Source organism: Stegodyphus dumicola, chromosome X1 (assembly GCF_044657685.1).
Source record: "Stegodyphus dumicola isolate Sdum_Otavi_A_Nest chromosome X1, ASM4465768v1".
NCBI lineage: Eukaryota > Metazoa > Arthropoda > Arachnida > Araneae > Eresidae > Stegodyphus > Stegodyphus dumicola.
In genome coordinates, this window is record NC_140780.1 from 111008200 (window position 1) to 111025557 (window position 17358).

The window sequence follows — 17358 nt, forward strand, 5'->3', positions numbered from 1 at the left end:
AGGAAAATTTGAACGGCCAGCAACGAGATCCAAGCAGGAACGAGAGAGAAGTGTCCCGGTTCCGCCAAGACCAGCTGCCATCAAACGGCCAAGACCACAGGCTGAGGCGAAAAAGAAGGTCTTCAAGGGTGGCCGAACTGGAGGGAAAAGAAAGTTCATAGAGGAAGGAACTGAAGGGCGAGCCCGCACAAGAAGGAAGATAAACCAAACGCTAATCTTTGCTACCTTCCAGGACTGGGCAGAAAAAAGAATGTCCGAATATCACAAAGAAAAGTAAAATTTTATGTTACTTTGCAGCCTTAAGTCAATCTTTCATTCTTACTGCAAGTGGCAGAATTCAAGACGTTTTACCTCATATGAGGTCTACCTTTATCGCCAAAACGGCAAGAAATGAGTTGTTACCTATTTTGGTATTATGTTTTTCAATTACTCGCGAGTAGAACTAAAATTAATATGTAATAGAAATGTGTAAATACTTGAATATTATAAAAGTTATTGTATAAAATTTTATTTAAAAGATTCTGGCAAGAAAGAAGTTTTAGTCTGAAAGACTTTTGAAATGTAGTATTTCAATGTCGAAGAACTGGCACTTGCTTGGAAAAGAATAGAAGTTAACAATGTACTACTAATGTATGTTTTAAAATGCGTAAAATTAACGGCATGTTAATATGTTCTTATATATAATGTGAATTGTTATGTTAAACGTTAAGAAATACTGTGATATGCTAAAAGTGAAAGTAATGCCAAAAAATTTCTAACTTATTCGTGTGACTGTAAAAAGAGAAAATTATTGTGAATATGTGTTAAAGGTTGAATGAATGTAGTTAGGCTCTCTGACGCTACACTTCAGAGTTAGCCATTTTCAGAATAGTACCTCAGGGTTTAGAGATGAATATAAGGTGTGTTATGAGGTCTTGTTATGTTGAATTTTAACACGTTAGTGTTTTGATTGCAGGCGATTGCACGTTAGTGTTGAACACTTGTACATGAACACATTCGTGGTTGGTGTTTTCTTTTACAACACACGTCAGAGAGCACGGGGAGAGATAATTAAAGAAAGTCATGAATGAAATTAAGAATGTTAAGAGAAATATAAATATTCATGTTACTTGCCATTTAATTGTGTAATATTTCATTAAACTAGTTTTCCTTCCAGATCTCTGGAAGGAACCAGATTTCAACTAAAAGCTCCTGTTTAGATGCAGTACAGATGAAAAGTAATTGTCCATGGAGTTGATAATGTAAAAAACGATTTTTTTTAATTTCTAGTTTCTAGTGAGAAATGTTTGTAAAAGATTAGCCTCGCGTTAGATTCTAGAGCTAAACGTTTTCAACAAGGTCGTTTTAGACCTCAGTTTCAAACTAATTAACTCTGGCGGGAAGTATGTAAGGATCTTAAGTTTTACTAACGTTTATTTTATTTTAAATCTTTACTATCACTTCTTATTTTCTACTTCCGGCCAGAATTAAAAGCTTTAAATTATTTATGCAAATTTGTCTTGCGAACGCCAAGTACTTAAGTTGTGGCTTTTTGCCAAGCAAGAGAGAGGAAGGAGTTAGTAGAAGCAGGCCACTTGCCTTAGCAGTTTTACTCGGTTACTGGTTACCTTCAAGGCCAGAGGTTTAATCCTCTTGACAATTTTAAACGTATCGTAGTGTTAACAGTTCTCTGTACTACATACGGCCTTTCTGTTAATATACGGCCAATCTTCGAGTAGACACTTCTTTATTAATCCAAAGTTAGTTTAGTTAGAATTTAGTTAATATTTTTATATTCTTACGTTCAGACCACAAGTGGTTGGTCTCTGTATTCCGAAGTCCGGAAATCTTTGTAAAGAGAGAAAAATAAAGGGTTTTGTATACCCTTTCTGTGTATCTTGTCTACTTCCCACATTTATTGAACATAGCTTTAGTAAGCTCCCTGTTCCGAGTCAGGTCATTGAATGTTCCCCAAGCAAGTAAGGAGGAACACTGAACCTGATAGGTATAGTCTTAATAGCCGTTTGTTATTCCATTTTTTCTAGGAAATGAACAGTGGATATGTGGCTGCTTACTTTATCTTGATGCCGTTCTATTGATTGATGGTTCTGTGTGTAAAGAGTATGTATTTCATATTTGAAAATTGGGTATAAAACCTGTTTCTGATAATATGTCGAATTGATTTTAACATATTCCTCCACTGTCTTTATTTTTAATTTGCCGCTATATGAAATATAAGCAACAATCATAATTCCTTTTGAAAAACTTTCTAGATTCTTTGAAATATGTTCTAAGATATTTTCTCCCCTTTTATGATAATACACTCTGTCACAAAAACATTTATGCACCCAGAAGGAAACGAACTACTATCACGAAACTTAACATGTTAGTAGTGTATGAGAAGATGAACAAATGATTACAAATTCAGAACAAAAGATCGTTTTATTAAGAAGTTATGGCATGATAAAGGTTACACATCAGTAAGTAGTATAGCCCCCCTCTTACAGCTATACAAGCCGAAGCACGGCATAGCTTGGCATTACGTAGGTCACCTATGACCTCCTGCGGAAGATTGTGAAAAAATTCTTTGAAACTGGGCAGTTAATTCACCAATATTACGGGAGGGCTGCAGTTCCCTTCCAAGCATATCCTAAACGTGCTCTATTGGCGAGAGGCCTGGTGACCTGGCAGGTTACAGCAGTATGTATTCTTGAAAACATTATTGGAAGAGTCGCGCAGTATGTGAAAGAATGTTGTGTTGCTGATAAATGGCACCTGGGCGACTTGATAGCATAGACAGTACAACCGGCGTTAAAATGTGGTCCACGTAACTGCGAACCGTCATAGTACCTTGAAGGACGACTAGGATGTGGGGGGATAGTATGTCCCAACAAATCGCTCCTCACACTGTCACACCTTGTGCAATCGCCGCATGCCGCCTCGACAACGAATGCAGGATGCGACCACTGGCCTGGCCGCCTCCACAAGCGTTTTCGTTAGTCATTGAGTTCGTTAGTCATCGTCTTCGTTAGGGTGAATTAAGACTAAATCGGGATTCGTCGCTGAAGATTACACGTCTCCAATCGGTCACACTCCATTTTGCTCGAGTTTGGCCAAAAATGCAGTCGACACTGCCTATGATGTGGGGTCAGTGGTAGGCGACTTAATGGACGTCGGCAGCATATACCAGCGTCGGCCAGTTGTCTCCAAATGGTTTTCTTTGATACCACCGGATGCCTGGAAGGTGGTAAATGCATTCCAATCGATGTTAGTGACGTTGTTGGTGCGGAAGTGGCCGCTCTTATGATTATGCGACACTCGAGCTCATTTGTGTTCCAAGGATACCTTGACACTCCACGACGGCAGACTATCCCTTCTATGAAGCATCGTCGCTAAAAAACCGAGTAACTACCATATCGTTTCGACTGAGGTGGCTGCCAATACGCCTGTTCGATTAACCTGCTTCTCTGAAACCCAATATAAGCCCGAATGTCCGACAACTGCTCGACTGCTACGTCTCAGAGGAATCTCTAGTCACGATAACCTTCCATCCAAATCGACAGATTCATTTGAATAGCCCTATGGGAGAGCAATTTGCACGGGAAATATTTTTGGTGTAGCATCAGGGTGCCTGGTTTCAAGACCCTATCCTTTATCAAATAATATGAGTAGTTTTCGAACGATACCAGTAAAATAACTGAAAAGATAATATTAAGAATGATATAAATATTAAAGAAAATATCTATATATTTACATAGCTTTTTTTAATACATAAATTTTAAAACAATTATGTGGATTAAGTAAAAAGTTAAATAGGAATAGATGGGTCGTGCAAAAAACTCACAAGGTCATGGAAATGCCATCTGGAATAGCTAAGAAGAGATGTCGAGCTGGCGAAACACCTATCAAGCTATAAATTGATTAGTATATGAGAAAGAATAAGTGCAAATCTTAAAGTGTGCTATAGTAAAAATAATTTTGCATACAACGATTTGATTAGCTTACCATATATAGTGTTAAATGAGACACAGTAGACAGCAGAGGAGCACATACACACAATACTACGAAAAAATGCAAAATAGTCTGATTGGCAATATAGAATGGCCACAGGCCGCTTACAGTAGCATAGATTATGTACCTGGTACGTTATTTAAAAATTGTGATTACATATAATAAAGTTTCCATAATTATACACGTTATTCCCCATGGAGAGTTATAAACACAGTATGACAATACAATTAAGCAGTATTCTTGGAACAGAAAATTTCTTCAAACATTGTGAATAGAATGAATAATTTGTCGATTGCATGCTCAGCTGCTTGCAGCTCAGGCATTTTTTCTAAGATTTTACAAATAACATTGATTACAGAGAGTCCTTTAAATTCAGTTCCTTGACGAATTTAAATACATCAATGAATGCACTGATATCCACATCAGTAGTTCGTTTTTCTACGTTACCGTTATTTGGAACAGTTCTATTAGGCATATTCATATTTTCAGTATTATTATCAGTCCTACCTTTTGCCACACTGGCATAAGTAATACCACGAATCACATCAGCATTTTTGTTCACATTATTGTTATCCGTTACAGATTTTGGTACATTAGATTTATCATTTACATTAGCAAATGGTTTGATAGATGGAAATTTCGGACACACGCGATAGTTCGCGGTGTGCCTTGATATTTTACAGTTACAACACATGACTTTTCATGCGTCTTGGCAGTGCAATTCTCAGTTTTGTGAGGCCCCGCGCATTTAACGCAACGGGGCTTCACTTTGCATGTATCAGATGAGTGGTGGAGGTGTTGGCAGTTATGACACTTTCACCAGTAACACTTACATAAAACACATAAAATAAGTCAGATCGAATATTTTGTCACTACCAGGTCGATTTTCTAATTGGATTTGGAGTAGAGGCATTGACACTTTAGTTTTAAATCTACCGCCCAACCGGTATAGTGGTTAGCGTCACTGAATGCCGTGCCGAAAGGCCCGGGTTTGAATCCCGGAGGAGGCATGGTTGTTTGTAATTGTGTTGGTGCGGCATGGCGGCACTCTAAATATGCAGCGAGGCGAAAGTCCTCTCGTGTGGCTTGGTGGAAGGGAAGAGTGGTGGAAGACCCTCGGACCCATCCCCTCGGGGCGCTCTCCATCAAAATTGGGGTGGAATCGCCCTGTCAACTGAATGGTGTTCAAAGCTGTCGTCAAGGGCAGGCGTAATCTAGCGCTCCTTGCCACGAGGAATTTCGTGAGCTTGGGCTGACTATGTTAGACAAGTGAGCATAAGCAACAATAACAACAGTTTTAAATCTGTGCATTTGTGAAACCTTCAGTACTTTATATCCTAATTTTTCTAGCTCCTCCTAAATATCATCCTTGGGACAGTCAATGGGAAGAGTCCCCTAAAGACAACCTTAATCGAACGTTCTAATTTTCTAGAAATGATGTAATTATCGATTTGTTTATCTTCCAGACATCTGGAAATTTGCTTATGATCAGTCTCTAACTTAAGAAAAACTTTTAGGAACCATTAATTTTGGCACCAAATTCAAGTCTAGTATCAGCCTTGAGTGTTTTCACAAAATCCGAGATTTAATCACTATGTTTGACCATGACAGGCTTGATTTTAGGGGGCATTACTTCCATAACTTCGTGCTCACCTTGTATATTTGTAGTACTGACATCATTAGTAGCATTATCCGTACCATTATTAACTATACTTTCGAATTTATTGGCTAACAGTAACATCAACATTAGGTTTAATTCATTTAGTTGGCCTGCCCACATTACGTGGCTGCGTGAAGCCATCAGCATCTTGCATATCATTAGCACTGTGTTTAGATTTATTGGAAGGCCTTTTTGGCTTAGGGTTCTCAACATTTCCAACAAATTGAGTATTAGATACACAATTTACATCACTTTTAGCAGACATAGAAATAACATTATCAGCAATATTATTAGTAGAACAATTTACATCAGAATTGAGCACACCATAAGATTCACACTTATCTTTGAACAGTTGTATGAGTCCTTCGGCAATTTCTTTTTTCTTGTGATAATGAGTAAGCTTCTATTGTTTTTCATGTTCAGTCTTAGCATTAGGCAGTATCTCATCAATATCTGAATCCATCTGTCTAATGTCAGCTTGTTGTATGTTAGTTTGTTGAGTAACAGTGACACAATCATTTAAGGATAGAGTATCCGCATTTAATAATCCAATCCAGTTATCGTCAAGCAATACATTTGCATATTTATGTATTTCATCAGGTAACCCTGTCACGTGGTTACGAACGGCAGCAGCGGCATCCACTTTGGTGAGCGGAGGAAATTCACTCTCCTCCATAGCACGTGTTAATCGTCAGAGTCGAAGATAAAAATTATCACAGCACAAAAATAATCACACACTAATTCGATATAATCTACAAAGTAGTAGATAACACTGAGGTAGCAAACACAAAAAGAGGTTGAAAACACAGCACAGAATATCTCGCTCAGCTCAGAAAACAAGTGAAGCACTAGCATATTCGCATCGGCGAAAATGCCGCACACGTAGAAAGAAGCTTTAACTAAAAGTTATCTTTAGTTTCTCGTTCCTTCCAGATAGTTTAATAATTTTTTTAAGGAATTAAATGACAAGTAGCATGAACACGTATATTTTTTTTCTTTTAAAACTATTCCCATTTTATTCATTTATTACTTTCATTAAGCTACTTTCTTATCCTTCCTAATTTCAACTTTGAATTTCCTATCTGAATGTGTTGTTAGAATCGCGGTTAAAACAAATGAATAAATGGGTTATCACATCTAGCCACGGTCCCTGCTAGACGGGACTTTTCTGAGAAACCAGATTTCTGGTAGCACTGGTTTAAACGGGAGGATTCCTAGAAAAAACAGCTGGAAGCGAAGTCCCGCCTAGCTACGGAAACGATGTACCGGCTTCTCGGGATTTTTTGAAACCTCGCCGAAAATGTTTTAGCTGCAGCTCTATCTCGGGTAGAGATCAACAATCAGACGAAAGTTCTGCTTCTGAAGGATCACGTGATCCCAATCTGAGTGATAATCGATTACTGTTTGGAGTTCAAGTCTTTGTAGTAAGTGAAAATGGTAATCTAGTTACGTGGGTTTCGTGGAAATGTGCGTGTTCTTACAAATGTCCCTTTCAACCTCCACTCCCACGTAGCGGAAATATATGTGATAGGGACTTTAGAGTGGTATTTAAGTCGAAGTTCCACTAACTCCGGGACATACTCGACTCGTATGTTCCGAGAGTGAAGGTGCTTTTTCGTCTCGCTCCCATTTCTGCTAACTCTTTGTCGCTCTGCGCTAGTAGGCACTTTAAGAATGTTTGTTCCCGTTGAACCTTGTGTTCTGAGGACTGTAAAAGGTCATTCCGTGCCCTACTAGCCTCTCCATTACGTCTGACTTGATTTTTGTTTTTGGCAATTATGTTTATAGTAAAGCAAATTCTTGAGTGATTCAGAGAGCCGGAAATTTCTGCCCAGCATTCTGAACTTACTGGAGACGATCTGCTGGACTACAGCTTCCTGAAGAAAATATATGGCTTTATAATTACTTCTCTGCTTCTTGCAGAATCGGAGAAACAACTTGCCTGAATTAGAAATAAACCTGAGGGAATTCTTGACGTGAGTAACGAAATGGAATGGACTACCCCAACTGCTAGCGTCAAGCAGCCTGCTAGCCCTGACATTGCTACGACTACGGTTAAAAACCGTTTCCAAGGACTTGCTAATATCTCAGATGACGAGATACAATTGGACATGGATAACTGTACTCACAGTACCAAGCATCTGGGTAATGTGAAATTACAGCGCAAAAGAAAAGCGAGGTGCGCAAAAAGTTTGTTTGCTCAACACAGAAATCCGAAACGGGTAGCTCGCGTGAAGTACAGTGGCAAGGAGGCTCACTCTCTCTCTCCATCTAACTTTGTTCTTAGTGAAAATCCAAAACTTATATACTTAAGCGTTAGCCAGTACAATTTGCATAACCAAACTAAAGCGTTTCTTCTGGCTGGAAGTGGAAAATAAGAGAGGACAGTAAAGTTTTAAAATAAAATAAACGTTAGTCAAACTTAAGATCCTTACATACTTCCCGCCAGAATTAAGAAGTTTGAAAATAAGGTCTAAAGGACATTGTTGAAAACTTTTGATTCTAAATTCTAAGTCTAACGCGAGGCCAGTCTTTTACAAAATTTCCTCACTAAAACTATCTAACATAAAAATTATATAAAAAGCAGCTTTACAACATATTCTTCAGCGACAAGTATTCTTCATCTGTTACTGCACCTAAAAACAGGATTTTTCTTCTTAAGTTATCTCGTTCCTTCCAGATAGTTTAATAATTTTGTTAAGCAATTAAATGACAAGTAGCATGAACACGTATATTTTTTCTCTTTTAAAACTTTTCTCATTTTATTCATTTGATTCATACTTTTATTTAATTATCTCCCCGTGCTCTCTGACATGTGTTGTAAAGAGAGAAATACCAAACTATGTACAAGTGTTCAACACTAGCACCTACAATCAAAACACTGACGTGTTAAAATTCAACATAACAAGACCCCCAGAACACATCTTAATTCATCTCTGAACCCTGAGGTACTATTCTAAGCAAGTGGCTAACTCTGCAGTGTAACGTCAGAGAGCCTAACTACATTCATTCATTCCAAATTTAGTGCATATTCACAATGCGTAGCGCTATTTTCAGTCATACCATTAAGTTTTAAGCTTTAGCATTTCTACAACATTTTTACTTTTAACATATGACAGTCATTTTTAAATTTTAAAGGAACAGTTCGCATGTATATAAGAACACATTAACATGCCATTAATTTTACACATTTCAAAACATACAGAAGCAATAAAATGTTTTGTTAACTTCTCCTCTTCAAAGTAAATGCTTTTTCTTTTACATTTAAATCCTACATTTCACTTCAAACTAAAACGTCTTCAAACTAAACTGTCTAACATAATCTTTTAAATAAAACTTTATACAATACTTTCACAATGTTCTTGAGGTACCTTTCGTATGCTGTTACAAAAGCTTTTACAATACTCAAGTATTTATACATTACTATTATACAATAATTTTAGATTACTCGCAAGTAATTCAAAAACATAACAAATAGGTAAAAACTCATTTCTTGCTTTTTTGGCGATAAAGCTAGACTTCACATGAAGTAAAACCTGCCATTAAATTCTGCCTCTTGCAATAAGAACGAAAAATTAACTTAAAGTTTCAATTCAAAGTAACATAAAGTTTTACTTATCTATGTGATATTCGAACATGTGTTTTGCCGCCCACTCCTGGAAGGTAGCGAAGACTATGGTGTGGTTTACCCGTCGTCTTGTTCGGGGTTGACCGTCAGTCTCCTCCTCCTTCATTTTCTTTTTGGACGCTTTTGTCGACCCTTGAAAAGCTTCTTCTTATCCGCTGGTTGCTTTCCGAGTCGCTTGATGGGTGCTGTCCTGGGAGGCGTCGGGACACCCCTTTTCGGTTGTTTCCGGGTTCTGGTTGCTTGCTGTTTGAGTTTTTCCTGCTGCCTTGAGTCTGCAACTGGCTTTCTCGGGTCGATTCGCGGAAGCTTACTGCGTAGAGTCATTTCCGACTGGTCTCCTTGTCTTTTGACTGTGACCATTTCTTCTTGATCGTTTCGTACTGCTAGCATTTCTCGTTTCCTCCTCTTGGAGCTGGTCGTGCATTCTCTTTTCTGGTCGGAGAGTTTCTTTTCTTGCCTCTATCTTTACTTGCGGCAGTCGTTGTTGTCGTGCCATGTCTTGAGATGGGGGTCTGCCGCGCTGGATCCTGCAAAAGAGCTTGAAAATTTTTTATTTTATTTTGATTGTAATACGGTTTGATTTGGTCAATATTTGCCGTAATTTTCTCGCCATTTTTGGCTCTTAAAACCACTACAGCATGGGTTACTTTTTCAATAAAATATGGCCCTTCAAACCGTGGGTAAAATTTGGCTACTTTATCTTCTGGCGCTGAAGAAAGTGAATGTTTTATCTTTAACACTTCATTCCCCACATTATAAGTCACCTCCCGTCTTTTCTTGTCGTAATATCATTTTTGTTTTCTCTGTGATACTTTAGTGTTTTCCTTAGCTTCCTTAATTAACTTTTGAATATCCGCCATTTGAAATTCAGGGGACTTTCTTGAACATCAAATAGCTTGTCCAGTGGGGTTATAATCTTCCTGCTTAAAAATAACTCAGCAAGAGTTTTGCTCGACCTCTCTACTCATGGCTGGCTTCTGTGATTGTCGTTGTGCCACCTCTGGAGATTGTGCCTGTCATTCCGGATCCTGCAAAAGATCTTTAAATATTTGCATTTTATTACGATTATAGAATGGTTTGACTTGATCAATATTTGCCGTGCACGTTTCACCATTCTTGGCTTTTAACACCACTACAGCCTGAGTTACTTTCTCTATTACATAAGGTCCTTCAAATCGTGGATGGAACTTATGCAATTTTATCTTCTGGTGCTGAAGAAAGTGAATGCTTAATTTTTAACACTTCATCCCCTACCTTATAAGTTACTCCCCATCGTTTCATATCATAATAGAGCTTCTGTTTTCTTTGTGCTACTTCAGTGTTCTTTTTTGCTTCTTTAATTAATTTTTCTACATCACCCATTTTAAATTCTGGGGCTCTTTGTTGAACATAAAATAATTTATCTAACGGCGTTATAATCTTTTTGCCTAAAAATAACTCAGCAGGAGTTTTGCCCGTTGTATCATGTTTTGCGGTCCTAAGGGCGAAAGCTAATTCATTGACATAGTTATTCCAGATTTTATGAAAATTTTTAACATAACTACGGATAATTTTCACTATATTTCTATTGACCCGTTCCGCTATATTTGATTGCGGCCGATACGGGACCATTTTTAAATGACGTATGCCCACTTTTTGGCACATGTCTTCAAATATATTACTTACAAATTGAGGACCATTATCCGATATAACTTTTAGGGGCGCCCCGTATTTTAAAATATATTTATTTAAAATAGAATCAGTAACTAATTTCGCGGAGGCTCGTTTTAAGGGAACAATTTCGGTCCACTTACTAAAATGATCAACCATAACAAGGAGATAGCGACTTTTATTTAACTGACTTTTTGGGAAAGGGCCCAATAAATCGATGTCAATTATTTCATTTGGAAACTCTGATCTAATGCTATTTAGAAACCCGGCCGGGCGGAAATTAACATAATTAACTGCTTGACATGTTGGGTAGGACTGGACATACGCCCTTGTTAACTTTTGCAGCTCAGGAAAATAAACTGCTTCGCGTACGCGTTGGATGGTTTTTCGAATGCCACTATGAGATGCCAACGGCGAATCATACAATTCCTGCGGTATGTTTAATCTAAGACTAGCTGGGATAACAGGTCGGAATTCGTGGTTATTATTCGTAGTTTTCGTATAAAATAATAGACCAACTATCAGTTTGTAATGGGCCGCCCTATTTCTTATCGCCACAATATCTTGGTGACTAAAGCTTTCAGAATCTCTTAAATGATCATATATATTTTTAAATTCAGGATCTTTGCCCATTTCGGATATTAGGGTTTCACGGGAGTTTATCATTTGTGATGTGAGCATTGCCACTTTAACAGTATTTCCATTTTCGTCTATTTTGATTCTTGACAAGGCATCTGCTACGACGTTTTCTGTTTCTGGTGTATATTTAATTATCAAGTTGTATTCTTGTAGTTTAAGTGCCCATCTTATTAATCTTGGGGGTAAGTTCTTCCTCGAATATAATCTAGTGACCGCCGCATGATCGGAATAAACTGTTACTGGCGAACTTTCCAAAACAAACTCTGAATTTCTATACTGCTAAAAGAACTGCAAGTGCCTCTCTCTTAAGGCTCGTTTCCACTGCTGCGCATGCGTTGCAGTGCGTATGCGTTTCTCCAATCAGCGAGCGAATTCACTTTCATTGACATCTGCAATCCGGTCGATGTGCGGTGACGGATGATGTACGGATGGAGTTCAACAATGTTCAACTTCTATCCGTATGTCTGCGGATGCATTGGGGTCACGTGGTAAAAAAGGAGCAATCAGGTGTAGTCACCAAAAATTAATGGCGGCAGAAGTAGCAATGAACGCTCGCTTAGGAAAAGAATGTTTTGCTAAAAAATACTTATTTCTGAATTAACATTATAGCGAGAAATCTGCGTGCTGAAAAAGACAGCAATCAGCTGAAATTAGTTAAAAAAAAAGATAAGAAAAATAAGATTACTGCAACTACAGTACTTGTTCGCAGATAAAATCAGGCGTTCAAGAAAATCAGCGGCAAAAATTATAATTCCAAGTCCATGAAATAGCAAAATTTGTCCTGACAATTATTTCCTAGTTCTGCATACTCATTTACCTACCTTTAATGAAAATGAATGCCTGACTATATCAAACTGCTAGAGCAAATTAGATATGATTAAAAGATTTGTTATTTTTTTCTTTTGAAACAGGTAAAAACTAAAATCGTTAATTATAAATTAAATTTGATAGCCTTTTAAATATTCCGCTGCATTAAAGAGTATGTTAAATTTGTATTTCTCTATTTATAAATATATCTTTTTGGCTAACATATATTTGTAAGCACATGAAATATATTTTTAGCAGCCCGTTTAACTTCAATCGGAACTCCAATTTAAAAGATAATGCTTTTTGTAAAAAAATGTACTAGAAGCTAAAGAACAAACTCTGGTGAATTTTTTAGACGATAGCACACTGAAATAGGACCAAAAAATTTAGTTTTAAGAATTGATTTACTTGATGATAAGCCAAAATATGCATATGACTCCCGTGTGATGCTTGGTTAGTGGTGAAACTGACGGTAACAAGGTTTACCTTTTGGGGTCGTGAGTTCGAATCCCATACGCTTTTTGCACCCTGTCTGCAACTTTCTTAGCTTTTTGTTCCAATTTGATCCACATTCGTATTTTATAATTTATTTCTATTATTATATGCATTAAATATATTGTTTTATTTATGCTTTTATTTATTTAAATTTTGAAAATTATATAATACGAATTTAAAGCATACTCTGTAGATATATATTTGAATTTAACAAACATTCTCTATTCGTAAAAAGCAAATTTAAAGTTAATTAAATTTAAATGAAATTTAATGCAAACAAATAAATGATTAATTATTGGTGCGAACTAATCTACAATATCATTTAAATTCTGAGAGCATATGTATATCAAGTGCAAGTATCAAAATCCATGAATAAATATATAATTCCAAAAATTTATAAAAATACATAAGGGAGTAATAGGATAAATAAATTTATAAAAATGCATAAGTGAATAATAGGATAAATAAATTTTTGGAATTATATATTTATTCATGGATTTTGATACTTGCACTTGATTTACATATGCTCTCAGAATTTAAATGATATTGTAGATTAGTTCGCAGCAGTAATTAATCATTTATTTGTTTGCATTAAATTTCATTTAAGCTTAATTGACTTTAAATTTTCTTTTTTCGAATAGAGAATGTTTGTTAAATTCAAATTACATTTCTTGCAGCAATGGCGCAAGAGAATTATTTAAATTTAATTTAACTTTAGTATTTATTCTTTTGAAATCCTGTACATATATATATATTTTCGTTTCACTTTTATGTGAATGTACATACATGTGCTCAGACTTTAGGATATTAACGGCTCTAAACTTTCATTACCAATTAACATGAGACAGTATTAATGCCCTAACAATTTTTTTAACAAAAAATTCCTATAATAATTGCTTTTAAATTCAGTCCTCTCCAGCAGAAGCGCAGGAATTAATTAATTAAATATTTCCATTTTCTTTACCTAATGTGTGTATATATAAAGAGTAAAAACTTACTTTTATAACTTCTTCTATAAAAAGAGAAGGGAAAAAAAGAATTATTTATAAAACTTTATTAAAAAAATGAAAAATTTTTAAATTAAAAATATTTTATAGATTATGCATAAAATATAACTGCCCATAGTGCATTTCAAAACAAACCAGATTTCTAATAAATTATTCAGCTATGACCCTGAAGTCAGCGGTATACAAACATAGCAAATTTTGTGTAAATATTGTGAACCTTTCTACAGTTGCTCTGTATTTTTAAAGTACCAACTATTTTTTAATTCGTTTAACTTTTTCATTTTTTTTTATTTATTTGTTTATTTTTTCAGTAAGTTTTAATAATAATATATATATTATTTCATTTATATTTAAGGCTTCTAGAAACGCAAAGAAATTTTTAAAATTAACTTCAGCTTCTATGAAATTAGTGATGTTCATAACATGCGTTATAACTTTACTTATCTAAAAATTGCTAGCGTACTTTACTTTCGAAGTTCATAAGCAGAAATAAAAATTTCCAATAACATGGAATTTCGTAAAAAAACTTTCCTGCGTTCTACGTCAGGATCCATATCAAATCCAAAACAAACAATACACTGGTGTGCAAAAATTAAGGACGAGACGGATTTTTCAATATAACTTTGTACAAAAGCTTTCCAAATCAACACATTTAATACCGTAAGATCCCCAATATGTAAGGACATGAGTAATGTAAGCAACACTTACTAAAAGAGAAATCAGAGGGATAAAAAGAAACTTTATTGAAAAAGTAGCATGGAGCGCAATGCGACTGAAGGCCGAAACATCCCTGTGATGGGTGTCCAGCAAGAAACATCCGGTCTTTAATAGGGGATATGATCTCCTCTGACTGGCTAGGCAGGTTTCACAGCGTCTGCCCATGCTGAGAATGATTGTGTCAATGAATTGTTGAGGCATTGCTGCCCATTCGTCTTGCAGCGCCAATCGAAGCTCCGGAATCGTTACTGGTGGTAAGGTACGAGCTGCCAAGCGTCTGCCTAGAAAATCCCATACATGCTCGATGGGATTGAGATCCGGAGATCGTGCCGGCCAGTCCATACGTTCAATATCCTCACACTCTAAGAGCTGTTCGGCAGCTACTGTGCGATGACATGTTGCATTGTCGTCCATGAAAAGGAACTGCGGACCCATAGCGCCTCTAAAAAGACGCACACATGGAAGAAGAATCTCGTTACAATAACGGGTCCCGTTGACTGAACCTGCGTCGAAGATGTGAAGGTTTGTACGACTACCAAGCATGATGCCTCCCCAAACGAGAACACCGCCACTTCCATACCTGTCCCTTTCAATGATGTTCGAGGGATGATTGCGGCTTCCCCGCTCTCTCCAGATGAGTATGCGATGAGAATCGCTACTCAGACTGAATCTGCTCTCATCTGTAAAGAGTACTCGTGCCCATTCATTGTCTCTCCAATTCCGGTGTTCCCGGCACCACAGAGAACGCCTTCTCCGACGGGCAGGCGTTAGAGGTACACACCGTATAGGGCGTCGTGCTAACAGACCATCACCGTGCAGTCTTCTGGCCACGGTAAAATGCGATATCGGTCGTCCAGTCGCCTGTGTCGTGTGTCTAGCGATTTCTCCCGCTGTCTGCCGCCTGTTTCTTCTGGCCTGTAAGGCAATATACCGGTCATCTGCGGGTGTGGTTCCTCATGGACGACCACTACCAAACCCCCGGATAGCTGTTCCTGTAGTTTGAAATTGTCTCCAAAGTCGTGAAACGATGCTGTGAGCAATTCCGAACTCTGCAGCCACACTTGTCACACTGCGGCCTTCCTCCAACTTCCCAATGATTCGACCTCGGGTAAAAGCATCCAGATGTCGTCTAACAGATTGATTATTCGCCATTTCTCGCTGAGGCAGCAACTCGGTGTGATTTTAACTGCTATACGGCGTGCAATCTCTTTGCCAGAAATACTGATCTTACACCGACAACATGCTTTATACTACTCAGACACTCCCCCATTACGTCTACCTGCATATCTGCGCATGTGCTACCGTACATCACCTTACGAAATCTCCTGATTGGTCTTTCTGTCCGCTCTGCCTCTTCGTTCAGCTGATATGCTAATTTTTCGACTTCGTCCTTAATTTTTTGTACTCGCTTATGCGGGAAAAATTCAGATGCTCAGCGTCGTAACTCGCGAACTGGTTGTTTGGTGCCAAAATATTACAGTGACACCTAGCGGCGGAAAATTAAAATAATCAACGGATACGCGGCAGTGGAAACGCTTGTACGGATGCCGTAGGTGTGTCTTCAATTGACGCAACGCGTTCTTACGCAGTAGTGGAAACGGGCCTTTAGTGGCGGAATAATTTCTTTGAGTACCATTTACAGTTCGGCTAAAAAAATACCACGGGCCGCTTATTTTGGGAAAGCACCGCCCCTACAACATAATCCGATGCGTCTGCTGCAATTTCTAAATTTTCATCCCTTTCGGGAAATTTCAAAACAGGGGCTTGTGCTAATGCTTGTTTTAATTTTTCAAAAGCAGTATTAGCTTCGGCCGTACAGGCGAATCTTGCTTTTTTCGTTTTAATTTTAATAGCGGTTCGGCAATAGTGGCAAAATGCTTTATAAAGGACCTATAATATGAGCAGAACCCTATAAAAGAAAGTAGTTTTTTTGCAGTATTTGGCGGCGGGTAGTTTTGAATTGCAATTAGTTTTGATTTATCTGTTTCAATTCATTTCTGAGAAATTTCATACTCCAAAAAACGTAATTCTGTAGCTGAGAATTTGCAGTTTTTAACATTAACTTTTAGACCGGCTTCATTTAATAACAGAAACACCTCTCTTAAACCTTTTATATGTTGATCCAAATTATTACTGGTAATGATAACGTCATTTAAATATATAAATGTGATTTTTTTCTATAACGGGTCTTAGCACAATGTCCATACATCGTTGAAATATTGCTGGTGCCCCTGAAAGGCCAAAAGGTATATGCAAAAATACATAAGTGCCAGACTTAGTTATAAACGCGGTCTTTGGTACATATTCAGGTTTAACGCCTATTTCAAAATACCCGGATGTTAAATCCTGATGTAGTCATATATTTAGTGGAAGTTATATTTCTCAAGATTTCCTCAATAATGGGTAATGGATAAACCGGATACTTCGTGACGCTATTTAGTCAATTGCAAAACGCCACCTTTTTGGCTGCGTAACCGGATACTCGTTATTCTTATATAGAACAACCGGGCTGGCATAACTACTCCTTTTACTTAGCATATCTGGAATATGCCATTCTATAATTTTTTTTCCCTTAGATCTGTCGTAATGATAAGGCTTCTGCCTAACTGGCTGGGAATCTCAATCTATCTCATGGTTCGCGTATTTCCGAACCCTACCCACTTTTCGAATTTTTGACGTGACGGAAATATATAATTTAACTTGGCAAACAGAAGACGGCGTACCCCACTTTTGACTACTACGGCGCGCTTTTGAAAGAATTGCTT